The sequence below is a fragment of the Polyodon spathula genome, chromosome 4 (genome assembly GCF_017654505.1).
Source record: "Polyodon spathula isolate WHYD16114869_AA chromosome 4, ASM1765450v1, whole genome shotgun sequence".
Taxonomy (NCBI): Eukaryota; Metazoa; Chordata; class Actinopteri; order Acipenseriformes; family Polyodontidae; genus Polyodon; species Polyodon spathula.
In genome coordinates, this window is record NC_054537.1 from 58,434,537 (window position 1) to 58,450,287 (window position 15,751).

At 41.0% G+C, this 15,751-nt stretch overlaps 1 protein-coding gene across 3 annotated transcripts in view; it reads left to right on the forward strand.

The window, feature by feature from the left end:
- LOC121314673 (histone-lysine N-methyltransferase SETD2-like) overlaps nucleotides 1–15,751 on the forward strand; it is a 113,190-nt gene that overhangs the window by 89,955 nt on the left and 7,484 nt on the right. The gene's annotated exons all lie outside the window — the stretch shown is intronic.

A 15,751-nucleotide genomic window follows, 5' to 3' on the forward strand; every position in this document is an offset into this window, starting at 1 on the left:
TTACACCAGTTGATGCTGACTGTTTTTAGCAATGTTTGTACTGCAAAAAAAACGAAAACATTTTAACGTTTTATTCTGCACAATAATGGACTGTGTGTCCAACACTTTGTTTTAATGTATTGGCTTGTAGATGTTGTTTTCTGCTGATGCCTTTCCTATGTAGTGTAGTGGTGAAAATCAGATCAGTTAGAATTTTCTTCCAGCTATAAATAATGTTTGTAATATGCAAACAGTGATCATAGGAACATACACTGTTTGGAATGCCTGGAGTTGCCCAAAGTTGCAGTGTGAACGGTTTGTGGATTTGAGCTTTTCAGGCTTTGTTTCTTCAAATGATTTTTGGGAGGGTCTGATGTTGTGATTAAAGGATGATTTGCTGTGTCTCGCCTTTAATACACTATCTTAGATGGGTTGTGGAACACTATATATTGTAAGAGAATATGTATATAACCCCTTCACTGCGTGTATAACTGTACCATGGTAAGTTTAGTATCTGTATATAAGGTATGAATGTTTTTGTTATTAATAGGGCAACTTATCGAACTCCATAGAGTTCACACAAACTATTTTCAAATTTCTAAAAAAACAAATTATTTAAGTCATGACCAACATGGATGGGTTTTTTTTTTTTTGTAATTCTCCTGAAATTCAAAATGATGCTACTTCAGGTAAATAACAGTGTTTATTGCCAAATGGCTCCAAAACCATGCAGTCGAGGTGAAATGATCTACTGATGCATGTTAAGAATTAACATTTTTAAATGTAAAGAAGTGTTACTCCATTTTCAGTACTGTTTCAACCACCAAAAGTCATCTCCTCACACAGGCCACCCTTAGCTGTGTAGTGCAACAGATATAAAGAAATGGATCTGCAATATGTCCATTTCAATTTGATTAATTTCAATTAGAAATTAATAAGTACCATACTTATGTAGCAGAAGGCAGTCACAGAAATGTAGGATTCAAATACCAAATGGGTGGTACAGAACTAGAACAGGCCCAACAAGAGAAAGACCCTGTAATAGGCTTATTACTGTCAACAAACAGACAGTATGGGAAGCAATTAAAAAAGCAAACAGCTTTGTTGGGTAGTCAAAAGTGTAGAATACAAATCAAAGGAGGTTATGGTGAGACCGCTCATAGAATAATGTGTTCAGTCCTGTCACCACAGTACCAAAAGGAGCAACCAGACTAATCTCTGGGCTTAATGATCCTTTAAAATCCGACCTAACAACATTTTGGGATGAACCGGCTGTTAGGAAGTTGTCAAATAATGATGGGCAGAGTAACCTCCTCCACAAAACTACAGTGTGAAACCAACTACACTCAATTCGAACAAAACAGAAATAAAACTGGCTCAACTACTTCGGTTCACTTGCAAACAAACCGTGGTTGATTTGCGTCCAAACAAAACTACCCAGACTACTTGCTTTGATCAAAGATTGGTCAGTTGGTCCTAAAATAAATTATATTGTTAATTTTCATTAACCAAGTAAACTTAATAGGCCATGATCTGAAGCCAGAAAATATGCTTAGAAAATTAGTTTAGTTCCAGCCATCGGGGGTCTAAGTTTTCCATACATTTTCGGATAGTCAGTAATATACCTGAGTGGGTGACAAAAGTTCTGGTTGAGATTCGTGCCAGTTTTTTGTCACGACAAGGTCAAAGTATGCAAGGTAAGGTGAAAAAGTGCCTTTTTTCGTGCTTCCTGCCATGTTTGGTCTCCAGTAGTTCACAGAGTACTTGGGTCCCAGGGCTGAAATTTGGTGGAGTGAGAAACTGATTTTATATATATATATATATATATATATATATATATATATATATATATAAATAATTTTATTTATTTATTTATATAATTTTGCCATGGTTTAGACTTGTGTAACTCAGCTAGTGTTGAAGCTATTCAGCTAAAACTTGGTAGATGGAAATGAAATTTGGTACTTATCACTTTTCTGCAGACTGAAGAGGGTGCCACTGAAACTGCCTCAGGAGCCTGTCAGGGCAAATTTTATTAACTTTCAGAGATGGCTCCTCAGCCATTAATCAGGGGTGAATCCAACACTTTAATGTCCCTGTATGTAAGTGTGCGAAATATGAATAAAGTAAGTAACTTGTGTGGAGTGGTACGAGAAGCAGTGGTTATGGGTGCCTGAAGGCTCATGTTGGTGCTCAAAGTAAAAATTAGTGCAAAACAAATAGGCCTGCTAAACTAAATAAAATGATAAACAAACGTGTGTGTGAATATATACATATTTACACTGAAGGAAGGAAAATACATGTCATCATGAGACTCGTCGTTTCTTAACAATCTCAGAGCTAGTCTCAGTGACGTTCATGCAGTCCTTACATTTACACATGTCTGTACAAGACAAACCACAAGACTGACACAAACACCTTCCTGTTTCACATTTCAACTGTCTACATCCGCAACTGATGACCTGTACAACACACTCCGGGGCAGGGTCTACTGTCATGCAAACCACCTACAAGTGATGGTGCTTCAATTTTTGGATGCAGTGCTCACTGAGAGATTGCTGCCTGGTAACTGGCACGTTTTGTGTGCTGTAATAGTGCGTCCCTTGTAGGAGGCATACTTTGCTCAGATGGTGATAATGATGCAGAACACCTTGTAACAAACGTGTGGCCAACTGCCCGCCTCTGTGCGTATTTATGTGTTTTGTGTGGAGTGTTAGCGTTGGTGTATAGATATTGCTGCACGGGATATAAATGGGTGTGTGTAGTACAAGTGATTTTAAAATATTGTTGTACTAGTGGGGTCTAGCGTATGTATCTCCTGTGTTTGTATTGTCGACTATGTATTGGTTGTGTTTTATGTATTGAAACCCACAAGCACTTCCTCCTCTGTCTCTGAAGTTGTTAAATTGTTGTGGCGGGAAGGAGCCTTTGCTATATAAACTCAGAACGGGAGTGTTCGCGTGCTCTGATCCCCAGCTGCGTTAGGGAGAGGTACTGCGGGACTGTGCTACGTTGCGAGTGTACTACACAAAGGGCTCTAGTCAGAGAGACAGACCCTGCAGTGCCGAATACAACCTCTGTACTGTTGGTTTGTTTTGTTAATAAACGGTACGATTGGTTTCAGTTAAACTGGCTGAGTCAGTGCCTGATTTTCCACCGCCTAATAAAGCAAATCTTTGGTCTCCTCCATCTACCCTCCAACGTTCTGCAAGACTCGCGCAGCGACTTTCCCTGTGTAAGCCAGGGAGTAAACCGACCGACGGGCAGGAGGCAACAATATGTAGTTGTATTTAGGCACAGAGGTTGCACAATCACTTCACGTGCATTTAAAGTATGTAATAGTATGTGAGCATGGGATTGCACAAATTAATTCACGTTCCGAGATTCAAGTGAATAATTAATTAGTAATTGAATCCCGGCACAACAGTGTATATATAGGTGCATGTTTCACTCACTCGGGGTTTGGTGAGTAATGAACAAGAGAGTAAAATAAAGAATAATAATAATTAATAACAATTGCTATTGCTATACTTTGTTTGTTTTGACTTACCATGTTTGTTTGTCTGTTCGTCCACGGTTTTAGTGTTAGTCCGTTTTGTTTGTCTATTTATTTTGGCCTTGAATGCTGTGTGCTGTTTTTGTTTAAAACCTTTTATTTTCTTCAATATTAAACCACGCAACAGTGCAATTCACATTTCACCTCGCCGTACTGTGTGTTTCTTCCGGGTCTGACGTCACCACTACAGCCTGCTTGCCACAAAGGTCATTAACATCTGATGACGAAGGCACACACGTTTCTCAAGAGCAGTGACAACAGGCGCTGGTGGTGCAGATTCTTGTCCAAGCTGTATAAATGCTTCAATATATTCTTCATTTTTGTTTGCCACAGTGAAGGCCACTGCCTTCCTTGTTCCGTAAAATGCACAAGTGAAATCGCAGCCACTGAAGACATGAAGTTCGATCAGCGACTTCGTCACTCTGGAACCCAGTGCAGATGCTATTTTTTTTGAAGGTCAATGTTACAAGCTTTGTTTTTCACTCCAGTAGCCATATATAAATGATCTGGTATCTGGGAACACGCACTTATAACACCAACATCAGTATCCGGACTGTGGGTGATGACATTACGCTATATGTACGGCTTCTTTTTTTATTAATTGTATTTTTCAGTGCTTATTTTTAGATATTTTCAAGTTTTATGTAAGTCTGTTTTTCTTCGGAGCTGTCGTTTTTGATATACTGTATGAAATTCTGTTTTAAGTCCTCCGTATCTTAACTGTAATACAGCGTTAACCCTTTGCGGTCCTGTGCCATACCAGGTCCGACATTACATTTTTCCGGTCTGATGTCGGACCCTGTCATTGAGATGTCATTCTTCAACACACCACCATTAGCTGTTTTCCATGTGCTGAAGAGGACTAAAAACTTCTTCCACCAACACCTTCTGTTCTTTTTCTGTAAATATTGATTGTTTGGGTACCTGTCTCGGCACGTCGCGACTGTTCAGTACTTTTGATGCTGACTTCACAATATGTATCGGTGACAAAGTCCACAAAACTGCTGCTGAATCTTTTCATTAGCTGAATTATTCTCATCATGCTTTGTTAGTTTTTGCCAATGAGCCATCAGCACTGGCAAGAGGAAGTGAGACGGGGCTAAGTAAGTATTGCAAAATTTCTCGCAGATCAATATTCCGACTCTGAGCGATGATTGATTAGAAGTCTCACAAACAGTTGTTTGTCATTTTGAAGCATCACCTCTCTGCCACATTTCATTTTAACCTTTGATTTGGACTGGTCAGAGAAGGTTTTCAACTTCTTAGCCTTGAGTGGCACAAAAAAGTCCTGAGATGTTGTGACCAAACGATTGGTTATGAAATCTATCAGGGCTTGTTCTCCCTTGTGATTGGCTGTGATCAGGTCGTTTTTCACTTCACTCTTGGCGACAACACCGGAACTGATGCAGTCAATGTGGACAGCTTCAAATTCCTTAACCATAGACTCTATGGTTGACGTAATGCTCTGCACTTTTTTTTCCATCTGTTACCATACAGTTCTTGTCCAGGTCCTTGCATTCACGCATATCAGGGGCGTTTCCAGCCATAATTTCACATTGCCTGGCTATGGCTGCCCGTTCATTCTGGGCCAATATCCAACGAAGGACAGCACCTCGGTTCAAAGAGAAACCAGTCAGACCCGCCTTAGTTTTGGAGTCTCGATTTAAAGTCTTTTCAATGGCCTGGTCACAGGCAATAGAGTAGAAGGCATTCTGATCTTGCCGTTGAATAGTCCACTGGCCTCTTGAAGTCAGATAAGCATGTCAGTCTGGATGGGTGACATGTAGGCAGACCATCTCTAGCCAATACGCTGGAAGATACCTAGAGTAGGTGAAACGATCATAGCTGAAGAACCATGGCATCATAAATCTCAATCAGATTCTCGTGCGCCTCTCGCAAACAGTAGCAAAAATTGCACCATGTTGATGTATGATGACCAAAAGGCAAATGTTTGATTGACTTCTGACTGCTGCTCAATGAAAGTCTGATACTTTTCTGTCAGTTCCATTAATTAATTTGTCGTGGTAAGTTTATGAAATGAGAAGGTTGGGAGTGAATCAGCAACACTGAACTGTTGTCATAACCTGCCTTTCTAGAAAGAGTGCAAAGAGCAACCAGAATTATTCCTGCTGTAAAAGGCATGTCATATGCAGACAGGCTAAAATAATTGAATCTGTTCAGTCTTGAAAAAAGTAGACTACGCAGCAAGCTGATTCAAGCATTCAGAATTCTAAAAGGTGTTTGACAATGTCGACCCAAGGGACTTTTTCGACCTAAAAAAAGAAACAAGGACCAGGGGTCACAAATGGAGATTAGACAAAGGGGCATTCACAAGAGAAAATAGGAGGGACTTTTTTACACAGAGAATTGTGAGGGCCTGGAACCAACTCCCCAGTAATCTTGTTGAAGCTGACACCCTGGGATCCTTCAAGAAGCTGTTTGATGAGATTCTGGGATCAATAAGCTACTAACAACCAAACGAGCAAGATGAGCCGAATGGCCTCCTCTTGTTTTTTAAACTTTCTTATGTTCTGGTAAAGATTCAAGAAAATCTGAGTCTCTGTAGGCTTTCAATGAGAAGTTTGTGAACCCTTATGCTCCGATTTTGTGATGAGGTCCATTTAGAGCAGCATTGATGGGTGCTTCAGCAACTACCTCAGATTTTCAATAAGAATGTCTCTAAGATCAGCATCAGCATATTGTTTTCCAATGATGGCCAGAAAAGCCTTACAAGTATTACCTTCTCCAAGCCGGATCACAAAGGTGTCTGGTCATCTCAGTGTCTTTACAGCAGATTTGTTGGGCCTTGGCATATATTGCTTGGTTAAAGACAACAACAATTTGCTCCATTTCCAGACAATCTGCAATATCCATCGTTTTCTTGAGAATAGTGTTCGGTGGGTGACACCTCTATTACAGGCAAGTAGTGGATGGCAGACTTTTAAGTATTCTGTCACTCTGAAGCATGGTGTGATAACCAGTCCATCCTGGAACTGAACATAATTCACCATCCGTATACTTTGTTACTATATATGTCATCTCCATACGACCAGCTTTCTTGAGTATTTTGCCTGTTTGTTCATTACTCAGAGAGGCGGTTACATCATGGCTGAGCTTCAGTAGCCCTTGTCTTTTTTGCATTTGATATTGTTCCACTTTTTAAGTGGTGCTCTGTCTAGGTTCAGGCCAGAATCACTAACACAGCTCTGTACCATTATGCCATTGGTGTAGTGAGCCATACCCCCCCTCACCAAAATGAATATTGTCCCACACAAGTGTACAATAGGAGTTTTACTGACAAAGCCTGGAGGAATTTTACATGCACCTTCTGCCAACCAAAGCTCGGCAAGACTTGTCTTAAGTCCAATAACCAAGGGCCGTAAAGCTCAATGTCCGAGTCTGTTGATCATGGATAACCGCTGAGATGAGCCAGTTGGTGTTTGTTTTCGGCCCTTGGATACCAGGTAAACAATATCCTGACACAGCGATGTGAGCTTCAAGTCGACAACTGTTGGGACATCCACAAAGTTTGTCATAGTAGTTTTTTTTGTTGCTGCGATAATCCAAGCCAACAAGTTGTATAGTTCAATGAGTATGACTGATTTGGCTGCTGCCAAGTTGAAATCATTTGATGTTGGAGGCCATTGACACTGCAGTCTTGGACTCATCCTCAAAGCTTCATGAATAATAAGGGTTGTGTTGTACAGAGTTCTGGTCATTTCAACATTAAGAGCTCCATATGCTGCCTCAGGTCCTCGTATGGATGAAGCAAAACTAGTGTCGGGTGCATCTTCATCACTGGCCTCATTGGCTTCTTCCTCAGTTGATTTCAGTAGAAGACCCAGTTTTAAATCTACTGAATACCATCCTTGTTGATTGCGTACCAGTAAACAAGCTGATTTTATGTTTCTTTGTGGTGGTTGTTGAAAAAAGAGTTGTGGAAAATCAGCCAACGCTTCAATGTATTACTCCTATAATACATAAGAATGGCCAGCGTGTTTGCACTATGACCAAAACAGAGAATATCACACAGCCACAAAGCTTATTTCACAAATGTGTTCATAATATGAGGCTTCACTAACCTGTCATTCGACAGTTCCACTCCCTCGTGTTTCTTCATGAGCTGCATAATCAAGTTTAATGAGTTTTGTTAGCTCTGTTGACCAGTCTCTTCTCTATTATGTCATCACAAAACACCTTATATGCCTTGGGACAGGGATTCCCAAACTTTTTATTTACCTGAGGCCCACCTGTTCAGCTGCATTGGGCACTGTGGTGTACTGTTAGCACTCCTGGGGGGAGTAAACCTCATCTAAACTGCCGTTTATTCATTTTAATAAATATTGTGAAAGATGGAAATCACAATATGCACAGAGTAAAAATAACGTTTTCCGAAACACTTTAATTTTACTAAATAAAATTAATTGCAAAAACTAAACAGACGTTTTTATCAAACCTTTAAATTCAATACCTTTGTATAATTGAAAAATTTAGAAATATGATTATTTTACTAGGTTATCAAACAAGAAAGAAGTGCATGTCTCTTATTATTCACATTCATAAATACCTGAACAGGAATCAGTTTTGAGTAAAATCAGTACAGTGTGCATAACATAAAACATAACTCTTAAATCCAAATTTCTGAACACTGTGTAATTAGAACATCCAACCGTTACCTCTCACGCTGAAATTTCATGCACAAAAAAGATGAATGCGCATAATACAGAGGGAAACGAGAGCCTTGCATAAGTTACTTTTTATCGCCACTACTCTGTACAGCCAAATACAACTTGCAAAATCACATTCAGTTGGCTTGGAACATGCTGCCCCAACCCCCAAAAATCGCGGAGCACAGCTGCACCACTTAACCAAAAGAAAACTTATGAAAATAAGTCCCTCTGCAGTGAAATTTGAATAAGTCAAACTTTTTTATTATTATTATTTTTCAACAAAACATATTCTAGCATTATTTTAAGAAACAAACATTTTGAGACAAATTTTTCAAAAGAGCCACAGCAAAGTTTACACTCGTGTTATTTGTCAATTTTTATGTAATAACAACAGCAATATTGTAAGACTTGCGCTGGCAGTAGTTCTGGTAGTTATATACAACACCAGTAAGTGGCAATAAAGCTGCTTTTTTTTTTTTTTTTTTCTCTGTGATACCCAACTAACTGTAGGCTACTACACACAATACTACATAAAAAGCGCTATATTTTGTTCACTGAAGCCGTGCTGGTTTCTAGCACTCCTAAAACACCACAAAAGTTGAGATAGGGGCATCATAAACAAGTGATTAACAAAAAGTGCATTGCACCCTGCTTACATTAATGAGATTTCTGTTGCTGCATCGTTTTGCTGAGTGCTGTGTAGTTGGGGTCGTAACTGGTGAGATTCAGCTTCATGCAGGCTTTCATCCGTTAACCTTGAGTGCAGGGTGGTTTTGATGTTGTTCAGATGTGAGAAGGACTGCTCCCGTGTGTGTGTTGAGCCAAACATTGTCAGCACGGCAACAGTGACACGATGCATTTTGCTGAAAATGGCTGGAAGTTTGTTCCAGGTTTTCAGGATGAGATTGTCTTCATGTTTGGAGTTTTCTCGTATCTGCCCATTTGTGTTACGTTGCCAGTTCTGCCCGCTGACGCGAGGCTTTCCAGTTCGGAATTCAAAGTGAAAAATTGACACCCACATATCCGACACCTTCATTTCACCAGCTTCCAGCTCAGAATCTCCAATGGAGATTCCAGGGATGACACTCAGGTTTTGTGCGTCCATTGTGCACACATGTGGATGAGTTATGATTTGGAACAAATCAGCATGTCTGCGGAAGTCTGCAAAATGTGATTTGAATGACATCAGTAAATCAGACATGAAGGCTGCAAGCTCCCTGAGGTCAAAATGATGAGCGAGGTCCCTCGCTAAGCAATCCTGTCTGTATGCTTGCAATGTTTCGAAGTGCAGGAGATGGCCACTTTCAATGTCCGTGATAAACAGCTCCAGCTTTGTTTCAAATGCAAACACTGCCTGTTGCAGGAACAAGATTGTGTTTCCAATGCCTTGCATTTTCACATTGAGGTGGTTCAAATGGCTTGTAATGTCCACCAGGTAGTAAAACTTCAGGAGCCACTCAATGTCAGTGAGCTCGGGATGAACATTTCCTTTCATTTCCAGAAATGCCCTCACTTTGTTTAAACAGGCAGCAGAGCGGGCGAGCACTTTTCCCCTGGATAACCAACGCACATTGCTGTGCAGTAGCAGCCCTGGATAATACTCCCTACTTCATCCAACAGGGCCTTAAACTGGTCATCATTCAAAGCTCAGGCCACAGTGAAGTTCACAATGAGAATGTCCAATTACATCACTTTGCAAAGTTCCTCTACACACACGACTGAGCACACAGCGCCTCTTGATGCACAATGCAATGAAAGTTTAAGATGGGCCGCTTCTCTTGCTCACACAGAAGGGCAACGAATCATTTACATTTCCCTAACATACTGGATGCTCCATCAGTACACACAGATATGTTTATCCAGTGGTAGCTTTTTCTCTGTAGAAAAGTCCATCAGAGATTTCAACACATCCTCGCCTCTAGTTGTATCTTTCATCGGCAAAACAGCAAGACTCTCTTCACGCACTGTATCACCTGTCACACACCGCCCGACTGTGGTTAGCTGTGCTACGTTGCTCACATCGGTAGACTCATCCAAGGAAAGAGAAAACTAACTAACTGAACTGATGTTGTTGATCTGTGTCTCCTCTGTCTGGTGAGCCATCATGAGTGCACGATCATGAACAGTTCTTGCTGGCAAAGGCATGTCTTCGATTTTTTGGATAATTTTATCCTTGCCTGGGAGGTCGTTAAACTGTTCTTTAGCCACACTGACCATGCAGCACTTAATGTACTCCCCATCTGTAAATGGTTTCCCGTTCTGCACAATCTCCAGAGCGCCAGCAAAGCTCTGAGAATTCAGATTCCCGCCTTTGTTAGTCAATGCTAGCAGCTGCTGCTGTCCGGTTTGCATTCTCCGCTGAAGCTCAGCGCAAGCTTTTTTCCTGCAGTCCCCATTGGGATATTTTGCTGCAAACGCTGCATGGTGCGTCTTAAAATGTCTCAATATTTGACTTTTTGAGCAACGCAATACATTCATTACAAACACTGCGGACCCTGACTTCTCCACAAATGCAAATTGATCCGTCCTTTCGGGCTGGAATAAATGGTAATCGTCGTCTTTTTTTCTTTTCGCTATCTTGCTTTCGTTGATGGTGATTTTTAATTTAGCTAGCTAGCTAGTTGTTTAACTTGACCTGGACATGACACAAGCCTAGGTACGTCGTCCAATTAAAATTCAGCTCTCTGAAAGGTAGGCTAGCTACAGGCCAAACACTGCTGTCAATCATATTAAGCTGCGAGTCTTGTCTAAATATTTTGAACACATTTGATTTAATTTACACATTCATAATTATGCATTAATCAAGTGTGCTAATCTTTTAAAAATAATCTCATGTTCGAGGGTGTATTTTCAGTCAACATTTGAAAATTGGTGAGCCGTATAAAATCGTGAAAAGAGCCATAGGTTCCCGACCCCTGTTTTAAGAAGTTGATAGTGATCTTTCTAAAGTGGTTTGGTAAAAAACGTTTATTGCTGAAATTCTGCTGTAGGTAAATTTCAGTACAGATCTAAACTGTGCAGGTTGGATAGTACTAATGATCTGAGCAGCCTTTAAAACAGAATCATATCTTCCCTAAACTGTGGCGCTTTGCACAGATGGATGTCATGAACTGTTTGTTTAGAATGAAAGTTTGGACTCGGTGGATTAGAGACTGCTCTGGGAACAGCTCTCCCTAGATCCAGGAGAGGGAGTAGAGCTGTGGAGAATAGGCTTAATATAAACATGCTGTTTCTGCCTTCATTAGTAGCAGCACCGGAAACAAGTGGGAGTCAGTCCTGACTTGCACTGTACTTTTTTTATTGTTTTATTTGTCATATTTAACAGTTTTGTTTGTCTAAGTCTGTCTCTGGATTTTTTTTTTTTTTTGCTTTCTGTTTCCCTGCTTCTGCATGTGTCTGTGTCTATTGACACATGAACATATATGTACGCCTGTGCTCTGTTAAAGCCATTCGTCCTTAGAACTATCCATACCCTTGTGCTGCTAGTCACATGCAATGTCCTATGGTCTGGTCTGACCCAATACAAACTTGTAATAAATTTGTTTTGCTATGTCCTATGAGGGCTTGTGTGTATCAAGTGTAGGAGGAATCCATGCTCAGAACAGTTGCTGCCTATCGTAGCTGCTGGGGATATGGCAGATGGGACGTTCTGGTTATCGCAAGCATTGTATTCATAAAATTCACTCAGTTTTCAGTGAAAGCAAACTCTTCCTCCCATTCTGTATTAAAGCCTTATACTTTTGTTTACTACTTGTGGAGGGTTAGCTTAATGCCATTGTCTCCAAAACGAACAAGCACGTCATTCAAAATGATGAAATTCACTTTCAACTGCACGTCAGGCTGATGGAAATACGCATGTCAAAGGTCATCAAGTGACTGAACAAGCAGGCTCAAAGAAACTGGAGAGAGAGCAGGGCAGAGAAGAAAGAATAATAAACATGAATGAATACAGAGAACACAAATAATAAGCTCATTCTTTATTTTTTTACTTATTCCTCTTAGTTTTTGTTTATTATTCTTTCTTCAACTCATTCAAGCCGCAATGTAAGTGTGTGTCACCCAGCGTTTCACTGGGAGCTGCGGTTTGGCCACCTCTGATATAGGCTATTTTATTGAAGAACTCTGTTTTGAAGAAACTTTTCATGGATGTTCAGTGATACCTCTAGCGCTATATTTTTACACACCACTTGCCAAACCATTGTGTTACTTACCAAAAGAATGTGTTCCGATTGCCTCTTGAACTGCAACTACAGTACAACACAGACCTTGAAAAATCTGTCTCCTTGTTTTAGAACAAAACAGACACCTTTGGCAGCATCAGTTGTTTGCGTTTGAGGGTTGCAATTTAAAGCTGGGTGCCAGGCGCGGACTGGCCATCAGGAAGTGCGGGAGAATCCCCAGTGGGCCGATCTTTTTGGACCTGCGTGGGCCACTGGTCTACGTTTTGATTTATAATTTTTTTTTTTTTTATCCCATTACATGCTGAGAATTACACTGGTATTAACTTGGCAGTCTTGCTGTCTTGCGCGCACACATCACCACACCAGTCATCTCTTGGGTAGATCCAATATCGCAATATCTAAGTAGGGGTGAGGGGTGGCCACTCCCTGATTTGGACTTGCCCAGATTTTCTTAGAACGAGATTGGTCAGCCAGATTTCGTCTTTCCTTTGAACCTCTTGTATTGATAGTGGATGAGTGTCAGTTTAAAAAATGGATAGAAAAAGAAAATGTGGGGCAGAAAAGATTAGAGACAAACTGCAACGGGGTCTCAAGGCAGGTGCCGCAGAGTGCACAGAAATAACAGACATGTTCCGTAGGACGGCTGGTAGTAGGGAGACCAAGGGACGTCAGGATGCCTGTGTTAATCGGCCGAGTCAGCCTAGGGAGCCCACTGAAGATGACGACGCTGTAACAGGGTCGAGCACAGCAGGTACAAGCAGTAGAGTTTATGGTTGCATTAAAATGGGTTAAAGACTTGGCTGCGCCTTGTACCTAATAACGCCCTAGATGTGACTATATACATCACCTCTTGTGCCTTTTGCTTTTATAAAATGGCTACACCAATATTTGTAACTTTAGTCACTTTTTGAGCTCTAGTCAGCTATGTATAGCTATGCTAAGCTCCGCTAGCAAATCAACTAGTCGTCCTGTACTAGCTAGCTAGCCATCTAGTTGGGTTACTAAAAAAAAAAAAACATTAGCGCAAACATTTACCAGGTTGCGTCTGTCTCTCTCGCCACCATTTAGCTGGTTACCCCCGATATAAACTGAAACAAAATCACGGCAAGCCGAGCTGATGGTGGTATTGGCCAATTTTTATTTGTAAAACCATAGCATGACATGCCATTGGGCTATAGCAGAGAGGGAAAGAGGAGAGGGAGAGACAAGATGCAGACAAACGAAGTGAATGCAGGGGGTCAGCTGGTAGCTTTGATTACTTCACATGCTCTCGGTCCAAAGAGCTGGACACACTTTTTTTTGTTATCACCCTAAACAAGCTCCAAGAAATGCCATTGCCAATGTTCAGAAAGTCTTCCACTGCAAGGATGGAACCAACTGCAAGTGGCTGACCTATTGTGAACAATCCCACTTACTGTATTGCAACACTTTTTTCACTATTAAATGGTTTTGCAGTATTCATTCGTGACTCATACAAACGCATGAATACCTGGGATGATGTGAGTGAAGACACACGCCACAGACACCTGTCTCCAATATCGTAAACATGGTGGTGGGCCAAGGATCAGGCTGTGAGGAAGGTATTTGGATCTTTTGGCAATCCACAACATGCTGGTTCTCACATTAACTGAAGAAGATACCAGTATGAAGCCCACTGTGCGAGTGAAAGCAAAAGGATACACAGAGGCTCTGCTCAAATATGAGACCATGCTCACTGCTCAAATTTACTTGCATATATTTGAGGAGACATCACCCCTCTCCAAGTACCTTCAAACAAGTGGCATGGACATCCTAACTGCTCAATGGTTGCTTATGGGAACCCAAGAAAGCCTGAAAAAGTGTGTAAGGGACTTTGATGGTGTTAAGAGAGCAGCTGACAGGTTTGTGGAGTGGGCCAATGAGAAGCTGCAGAAGCAGTTTGACTGTGCTGAGGTCCAGACTGACCTCCCTGAAAAACGGGTCACAATGTGATTCTGGACACTGTCACAGAAAGCATTCATCGTCATTTTGAAGCAAATGGAGCACTCTGTTCAGATATTGCATGTCTTGATCCAAGAAACTTCCCTCAAATAAGGGATAACGGGATTCAAACAGCGGTACTGGAAAAGCTTAGCAAATGCTTGCATTAATTCGATGACAGAACCACTGTTGAGACTCTACAGGCTGAGCTGACAAGCCTTGTAACACTGTGGGACAGACTGAAGATGTCGGCTTTGGATGGATACAGGGTCAGAACAAGAAGTGAGATACCTGAGGAGGATGGAATCAGTGGCCCATGTGAAGAAGAGCTGGAGCTAGAGAACAAAACTTGCACTTCATGCAAAAATTGTGCAATGTGTTGCTATTTGATTCTGTCCAATGCAATTTATTGACTGATGCCTCTCATGTAATTGGTTTGGGCTACAAATTCCTCCTGACTGTCAGTAATGCAAGTATCATGTGAAAGGTGTTTCTCCACTCAAGTTTGTCAAGAATAGTCTGAGAAGCACTATGTCCCAAGACCACTTGGAAGGATTCATGCTAATGTCTGCAGAGAAAGAGATACTGATGGCCCTAGACAGTGATAGTTATTTACCTACCAGAGGAGGTTTCTCAGGGGAGGCTAGTGAGGCAGCGCCTCCCCTGTTATTAATTGTACTAATACGTTTTTGATAGATAGATAGATAGATAGATAGAGATATATAAAATTGACCACAAAACATATAGTACAGTTAATAATACAAGTATAAGTCTCTGTGTGTATGTGTGTGTGTTAACAGTACAAAAATAGAGTACAAGCAATATATCGCCCTCTGCAGATGCAATTCTAATGGTGGCACTTCCTCCATGGGCTTTGCCTATCTGTTTCTTCCCATTGAAATTGCATAAGACACATGGTGCTTGAAAGCATTCTCTTGTTGAATTAAGCACAGCCATTTTTTTAGTACAGGGAGATGGCGCCACCGACCCTACGTTGCACATGTGCGAGAGAGCAAGGATTGAGAACAGTGAGAGAGTGTGAGCGTAAGAGAAAGCGAAAGATACAGTGAGCTAGATGCAATTGTTACACCAATTAGGAAATTTTTATTTGGAGGAAGCCTTAGTAATTGGGGAGGTAGGATGTTGTTGTTGTTATTATGCAAATTGTCAGCTTTTTTAACTTTGAGTTAGAGTGCTGATTCTCCACTCGTGCTCCTGCCTCCCCTGCCACAGACCTCACCAGCCACCACTGTGGGCTGCCCATGTTTATTATTTGCTTACAGTAAATGCCAATACTAAATAATAGCCTACCAACTGACGGCAATCTTGTGTTTTTAAAATAATCTGATACGCAATTAGATCTTAGACCACCGATTACTGTAAACAGAAAATTGTAATTGCATAGA